Source organism: Littorina saxatilis, linkage group LG6 (assembly GCF_037325665.1).
Source record: "Littorina saxatilis isolate snail1 linkage group LG6, US_GU_Lsax_2.0, whole genome shotgun sequence".
Classification (NCBI taxonomy): Eukaryota; Metazoa; Mollusca; class Gastropoda; order Littorinimorpha; family Littorinidae; genus Littorina; species Littorina saxatilis.
In genome coordinates this window covers 28,686,925-28,695,416 of record NC_090250.1, presented here as the reverse complement: position 1 = coordinate 28,695,416, position 8,492 = coordinate 28,686,925, and positions in this window count along the sequence as shown.

Here is an 8,492-nt window from a genome sequence, read left to right as displayed (position 1 = left end):
AAAAAACATTGACTATCCAAGTTACCATGAATGGCAATAGTTGACTCCTGAAAAGTAGCAAGGATATAATTTGAGACGATAAACGCCTGATGCAATCCCTCCTCAAGGTCAGTCAACTCAAAACCTTCATCATCATTCGCAACATCAGTAGGCAACACAGCGGGATTCGTATGTCCAGAAATCATGTCGAAAAAATATTACATTTCAAAAGCATGTCCAACCACAGTTGTTGGCAAGTGTTCGTGTCCGAAGTAGCCTTCAGTGTGTGTATATGTATTCATGTGACAGAGAACGTGACCTCATTGTTCAATCCTCTCTCTCTCTTCTTTCTCATTCGAACGCACACACGCAAGAACGTAGCCTACGCACGCATGCACGCGCACGCACACACACACACACACACACACACACACACACCCCGCTGACGCACACGGCAAACCACGCACACACACACTGACTGTCGGCAAGCATCTCTTTTTGTTTTCTTTACCTTTGTTTATTGTGTTTTCGATATTTGTGTTTATTTTTTGCTTGACTTATCTGTTTTATTTTAATGTTTGCTATCCACATCGTGTGATAAATGTTTCTTCTCAGTCTCCGAGTCAGTTTAGTTTCTGCACGCCGCTTTGGTACTCCTTGTTTTTCTTTCTGGTGTTTTGTGCGCGACTGATTTGCGGATTTATTTTTATTCCTTTCATATGCAGTTGAAGTGTTGTGGGTGTTATTGTCTGTATATGCTATGTTGCGTCTGTGTATGCCTACAAGAATTTTGGGTGTAATGTGCCTGTGGTCTGCTCGCAGTCGAGCACAGAAAACATGGCGGCGCCCTGCAGGCAAATTCGTGGAAAGTCTTCCCGACCGCAGATACCAGCGTCGTCCGCGACGCTGGAATAATGCCAGACGCCAGGCGGAGCAGCCACTAGATTGCCAATTTTAAAGTCTTAGGTATGACCCGGCCGGGGTTCGAACCCACGACCTCCCGATCACGGGGCGGACGCCTTACCACTAGGCCAACCGTGCCGGTTTGCAACTGCGTACTTGCACCACTTCTTGCGATATGTGCAGCAGCCTTTAAGAGCGATTTAAATCTAACCGGTTTCTTTATTACGGTTTCGTTTCACGGTAATAAAAAGCCAACTTGATTATTGCTTGTTCCCACGTCGTCAGTTCATACAGGACACAGAAAGTGGGTCTATGTGTACATTTGAACAACAATATAAAAAAAAATGTGAATACAAAAAGTAATGGATCCTAACTTTTTCTTTCCACGACTTATTCATTCAACAATTACGGTTAACCTTCGTGGTTGAAAACGACGTAAAACACCAAATAAAGAAAGAACAATTACGGTCGTTTCTTTGCACGTAATTTTTGGCATAAACACTCTCCAGTTTTGACAGAAACCTTTACAACCGTTCTACTTATCTTTACAGGGTATTATTGTCCCGAAAAAAATGTGTGTGTCATTATGTTTGTGTCATTATGATCATTGCAAATCTGTGTCAGACATAGCGTCTGTTTTGTTAGCCGATTAATGGCAGAGAAGCCTCTACTCGATAGTAATTACTTCTATTTTGAGCAGGCTTTAAAGAGAATGAGGAGAACATTCGTTTTGCTCTTCTTATCTACAGCAATATTGGGGACTACCTGAACAAAAGGGAAAGATAATGTGTAGCCACTTAAAGGTCAACTCACCACGGGAAGATAAATTATCGCTGTTACTCAGATGATTTAATTTGTGATCTGTTTTCTTTATTTAAAAAAGAGGTTACTCGGTTACTGTGCAAAATCTATACAACTGAAAATGGATTCAAATGGGTCACATCGCTTTGCAATAATCATGAAATCACCGATGATGGCTTTTATTCTGGGAGCAGCATTGTAGCTGTCTTCCCCACATGGTTTCATGAATTTTTCCCTTTTCCCGTACCTTGTCCACAAAATTCTGCTCGTAAAAATAATAAAGTTGTCCCACCTACGCAATTCAGCCGCGTTCAAAACGAAGACAGAAAATTACACAAACTATAACTTAAGTTAGAACACTGGGAATGAAAGTTCTATCCGCACAACCCGCGCACATAAACATGAAAAAAGCTCTTCTTCATAAATGTACAGTCAAAGCATAAAACGTCGTCTTCACTACCGTTGTCTGGCTATAAGATGTAACAATAAAAATTCAACAAAACTTGCAAGAGAAGAAACCGCACATCCGCACAACCAACACGCATGAACATAAAGAAAAAGCTCTTCTGCATAAAAGGTGTTAGTAAACCTTAAACGTTTCTTCCCTGCTTTTGGTTAGCTTCAACACGTTACACTGAAACTTCCACCAAATTCCCAAGAAATGCACCAGCACAAACCACACGCATGAACATGAAGAAAAAGCCCATTTACAGGGCTTTGCAGGTAAAGCAAGAAAGTTGTCTTCTCTATACCTTTATCTAGCGTCAACACTGAAAACCCATCAAAATCAGAACTACATGCATGTGTCCGCACAACCCACTTGAACCTAAACAGAACGGGACAGAACATCCGATGAAGTGACTGTAAACACACCCACATCACAATATATACACGTTGCTTCCAAAGGTCAAGTGGCGTCCAACATCAAGATCATAAACCAACCATTTGATCCTTCCAAGTAAGGAAACAACGGCAAATAAGCCTATTTATTAATTTATCACACACTCTCGCGAGACGAACTTGAGAAAGGGGTCATATATAATATATAATATACATGCGGACACTAACCCAAGAAAAAAGAAGACCAAGATAACAACATTATCACGTGAGAGAGAAGAAGATACCAAGAGGAGTAACATACATCATCAACATGCCTGAATTTCTTTTACACACTTGTGACTGTTCTGCCACTAAACGATAATGCTGATCACAAAAGAAATCTACGTTATTCCCCCCTCTGCTTCTTTACCTCTGTAAACTTGTAGAGCTAGTTATTTTTCGATAATGACCCAGCAACCAAACAAATAACGAGCCAGCAACAGCCTGAATCCTCGATAGCGCAATGGGTTGAGAAGCTGTTCTGTTTTGGTACTACTTTTGCGACTGAAAAGTTCCGAACGCTCTATACGTACGAAATATACATCTCTGGAGCAAACAATACAAACATACCGCATTTAAATTAACAACTACAGGCCTGAACACATGAATCTCCATATAAAATCCATGAGTTAGGTTGTTTTCTGAATCTAGATCTGCCGTGCACACACCGTTCATCACAAGCAAATTCCCAAGGCAAGTAACTCATACTCTTGCCGACAAGAGTAGTTCCCCTTCTTTTAACGCAGTTTCTTCGACAACACTGACTGCAATCCGACGGTCAGTTTTCAACAATATTTCATTTTATAAAAAGATCACACGCAACAAAATGCACACATCTCATCAATTTAAACAACATAAAGCGGTTTCATACACTATTTTCCCCAGAAAACTGAACTTCATACAGTAATTAACGTTCGAACACGGGTGCAAAAGTTCGTCTGCTAGTCCCATTTGACGAAAGAACATTATCCTAACACGATACTAAAACATAAACAGAACACACAATATCTGCCTTTACCGCCACAGCAGAATAACAGCATATCTGTGTACTTGATTTTAGTCTAAAACAGGGAAACTGACAAGAAGTGTTAACAGAATGGAATGATTTGCACGGAACTATACAACCGCGCATTAATCGATCGCCTGCGCAGGTTGACTGGTTGAGTGATTCGGATTCGATCAAACTTTCGCACAAAAACTCCTGTTTTCTTTGAATAACTGAAGAAAGGAGGAATAAAGAGGTTACACACCTCGTCTCAGTGATTATTAAAAATAATGGTCTCAGTTCGCGGTCATGAAAAAGCTCGCTGAAGCTCGCATTTTTCATGATCCGCCAACTTCGACCATTATTTTTAATAATCACTGAGACTCGGCATGTAACCTCTACATACTACTATACAAACAAGAAGAGCAAACGCTCGATCGAGTCACTTTCGCAGTTCTGAATATTATATGAGGCATCAGATGGACAGGAAGAAATTGCTATTCACAACACAATGAGTCACGTTCACATAAAATTTGAGCCCGGTCACTTTTATAGTTTCCGAGAAAAGCCCAACGTTAAGTTGTGTGTTGCCGAACAGAAAAGGCTAGTTATCTCCCTTGTTTTTCTGATAACGTTCGTAAAAGGCTACAGATGTAAATACTTTGATGTAAAGAATAATCCTACAAAGTTTCAATCACATCCGATGAACTTTGTCAAAGATATAAAATGTCTAATTTTTCCTTTGACGCTGACCTGTGACCTTGAAAAAGGTCAAAGGTCAACGAAACCATCGTTAAAGTGTAGAGGTCATTGGAGGTCACGACTAAACAAAATATGAGCCCGATCGCTTTGATAGTTTCCGAGAAAAGTCCAACGTTAAGGTGGTGTCTACGGACGGCCGGCCGGACGGCCGGCCGGACGGACGGCCGGCCGGACAGACTAACACTGACCGATTACATAGAGTCACTTTTTCTCAAGTGACTCAAAAACCACGAAAGACAAAGAAACAGGGACAGAGAAGACACTACACTGTGACCTTTAAGTCTTAATATTAATTGGGCGAAGTCAACTTCGCGAAGCCTACTTCACAAAGCGTGCCTCACGAAGCTTTGGCACTGAATTTTCGCTAAAAAGACTTCGCGAAGTCGATGTCGGGCTAATTTAAGAACAGCTTTTACATCGTCAACTCCCTGCCAATGAAATATGTTACCAGTCATAAAACTAGCCTTCCACATTCAGAGTATCAGAGAATCAATCACGAAAAAAGGTCAATAATATCGTAAGAAGGAGTTTACGAACCTAAGTCAAAGCCAACATCCAACGGCAGTAGCTCACGCTACAACTTTCAGCTAACTATGTACATGAAAGAGACTTCAGCCTAAACATGTAAATAACTTTAAAATCTTCTTATCTTTGCCGTTCTTGAATCAATCACGATGACAGACTAATTCAATGCTGACAGGGATTTTCCACTTACCATACCTCCAATGCCCAGGTGTTAAAATGGCGATTTACAGGTGTACACAATTTACGAAATCCACACAACTTGTAAATTCACAAAATCCACCACTTCACGAATTTACTAAATCTACCACAAACGACGAACAAACTGAAGACGATGGAAATATAAAACTGTATCACACGATGCTTCTCTCTCTCTCTTCCTCAAGCAGCGAAAGATGCTGATGTTCAGTCAGTGCAATAAAGACCGAGTGACACAAGCTGTCGCCGGAATACCGAACGTCAAGAAGAGGTTGAGACTGGCGGGGTGAAGAAGAGTGGGAGGGCACGGGGGCTAAGAACAGCAGTGGGCAAAGAAAGCTTAAATATTATACACAGACCTCCCCATACCGCAGGTTGCTGTAGGCAAAAGAACGTGGAGGGTATTAGCCGTCAAACGAAAAGAGTGAGGGGAGATATATAAATATATTGTATTGTATGGGGAGATTTATATATATATATATCAACACTGGTCGTGCCAGGTCAGCCTCCTTTGATATTCCATCTTACGACTAGTGCGGCGACCTAATTTCCAGCGAATAGATATGGTTACACCTCAAAATGAGGAGGAGTCTCCACTGCACTCTTCACTAAGGTGTTTTGTGTCAGGTTGTGTGCCCTGCCGTGCTATATATATATTGAAAAACCTATGACGTAGGATATAAAAAAAAACTATATATATTTATGCAAATACTGCCTGTCGCATAAATAGCTTTTATTTCTATATTATGCGTACACACACACACGAAGGCTGGCCAAGTTAGGGACGTTCGTTGCAGACAGGGGGAGTAACACCGTGAGGGCGAGTAACACAGGGTGTAACAGCGGTTCAGTGTGAACCGTCAGGCCACGCTGAGAGGAAGATTCAATATTATTTTGGACAAAAAGATAAGCGTGTAGCCGTTTCGGTACGGTGTACAGAACTGTGTGTTTGCAAACATGTAACGATGTCGTGACGCCCATTTAGACAGACGTGTAACGTGCGAGATTTATATCAGTGTTTTCAGTTCTAAACGTGTAGCTAAAAACGTCCTTATCTTCTTTGCAGTCGTTTCTTCGAATATAATCAATGACCTCATAATAAACGCCAGGCTTTTGCGAAAATAAAATGAAGCTAACACAATTTAACACTGTCAGAAAGACCCTTCAAATGCAAACCACGGCATGACTGTTTGGTGCGAGGCCCGGTTGTTCTAATCAAGCACACGGCATACGGGTCTATTCAGGTCTATATCATTTACCTTTTGAACTCGGCCAAGATTGTACAACTGCAATTCTAAAGAGACAGTCAAAGTACGTCTGACAAGATTGGTCTGCACTACTTGTTGAACACTGCCTGGGTCATGGAGACCTAGAATTGTAATTAAGACTGTGTATGACGTTAATATATATATATATATATATATATATATATATATATACATTGTATATCGATTCCGAAGGTGTACCATAATAATTATAAAACATCTGTCTCTCAAAAGAAAAGAAAACCCACAGAAATTAGTATTAGAGCTCTGAGGCATTAAACACAGCAGAAATAACACTAGAGCATATTATTATAATATCATTTCGCATAACACTATCGAGGAGTGAAAGCATTACTGAGCGAAATTCCGTTTCTTTCGATTGTCTCATTATTGCGTGTCTGCCCGCCCAGTACAACGACATCGAATATCACGTACCTGCATGGTCAAGTTTCGTTTCGTCTGAAGACAATTACACCTTTCACAAACCTTTCTTGTTCTAGTAATTATATAATAACAAGCGCAAGAACGAAAATATCAAGCAGTAAATCCAAGAGTGTAAAAAAGAGCATAGTCCTCACACGTGGAAGGAAGCATTACTCACAAGTTCGCTGCTAATGCCAGTTAGTGCTGTCACGTCATAATAATCAATAGAGTACACATGAGGCGAGCTCGGACAGCAGGTATGTAATCATCAAGGCTGTGTTGCAAAACAAAGGCTGAACACTTCCTGCTTCGTCGATACGTTTGCACCGACAAAGTCACAGGCATAATTATGCACCGTGGCTATAATAATAGGCTAAGTGCTTCAACTAAACAATCACTTCTTCAAACAACATGTCATAGCAGTATCAGTCTCCACCATTGCCGACAGCAGGACAAAATGGCCATGAAAGGCATATTTTGACATTCTGGTTTGCAATGCCACATACAAATCAAAATACCTAGGTACAAAACCGCTACACAAATCAAATATACATACACATGCATTGCGTGCTATCCTATACTTACAGTATGAATGGATACAACTGACAGCGAAAGATATTTTGACATGCTGGCCTGGCATGCCAACATTTAATCTCTGTGTACGAAACCGCTGTGCGGCAGTACAATACGCATACATGCACACATGGTGCGTTTACACACACTGAATAGTACAATTTATGCACACGGCTTTTTTTGAAGGTATGGTGAGATAGAAGAATAAAATATAACGAAACTCTTCTTTTCTCTTGCTTCTCCGTACCTGTGTTCTGTTTCAGTCTTGCCTTTTGTTTCTTCTTTTTCTTCAATTATAATTCAAAGTTATTTACTTTCTCTTCCGACTATGCTCCCAAGTTCATCTCCGAGTCGCCCCGTCACGTATCACATATAAATGAATACCGTGAACATTAACTAAAGTCCTGTGTCTAATAAAATCTAATTAGCGGTTGTCCTTCATCTGGGAGCAATTGTCATACACATAAAAATGGCTCCGGTTCAGCCAAGCACAACGATTCTTTGTCATCACTGTAGCATGACAACAATGATTATCTGTCTCAACATACGCATGAAGTCAGCATAAACGTAATTAATGATAATTCAAAGTTTGACAAAAATGTTTTCACGACAAAAGTTAAAATACAGTCTTCGGCGAGGGTTTATTCTCCAGCTTTCCTGAAAATATTTCAAAGGTTTCTTTCTCTACCAACAACACGCTTAATGAAGGTACCTATGCTGAAGAACTCCAAGGTCTCAGACCTGAAGCCATCGCGCGACCTGGTGATGGAAGAACGAGCAATGTTCTCTGGTTCACTGAGTTTCCACAAACCACACCAGAAGTCAGGGAACCGTCCCCAAGACCGTAAACAACTCCACAGGACACAGGGAGCTAGCTTTCACTGAGTGTCACAACGATTCACACCAGAGTGTTTTTCGTTTAAAGCCACATTCCTTTTAAAATCAAGATGATGAAGTTTGACATGTGTATATATAATATATAACATACTATGTTCAACGGTGGAAATTCACATACGTGTAATCTTGCGAAATTAATCTGGATACAGCACAGAAATAACATGTCCAATTTTACACAGAAAGCCGAGTAACCAGACTGTTTTCTGTGTGTGTTTTTTCCCCAAATGTTGGCAAGCTAACGGATATCTTGTGTGCACGCGACAGCTTGTACAGATCCGTGAAAGGAAGAAAGGCGTCTTTTAAAA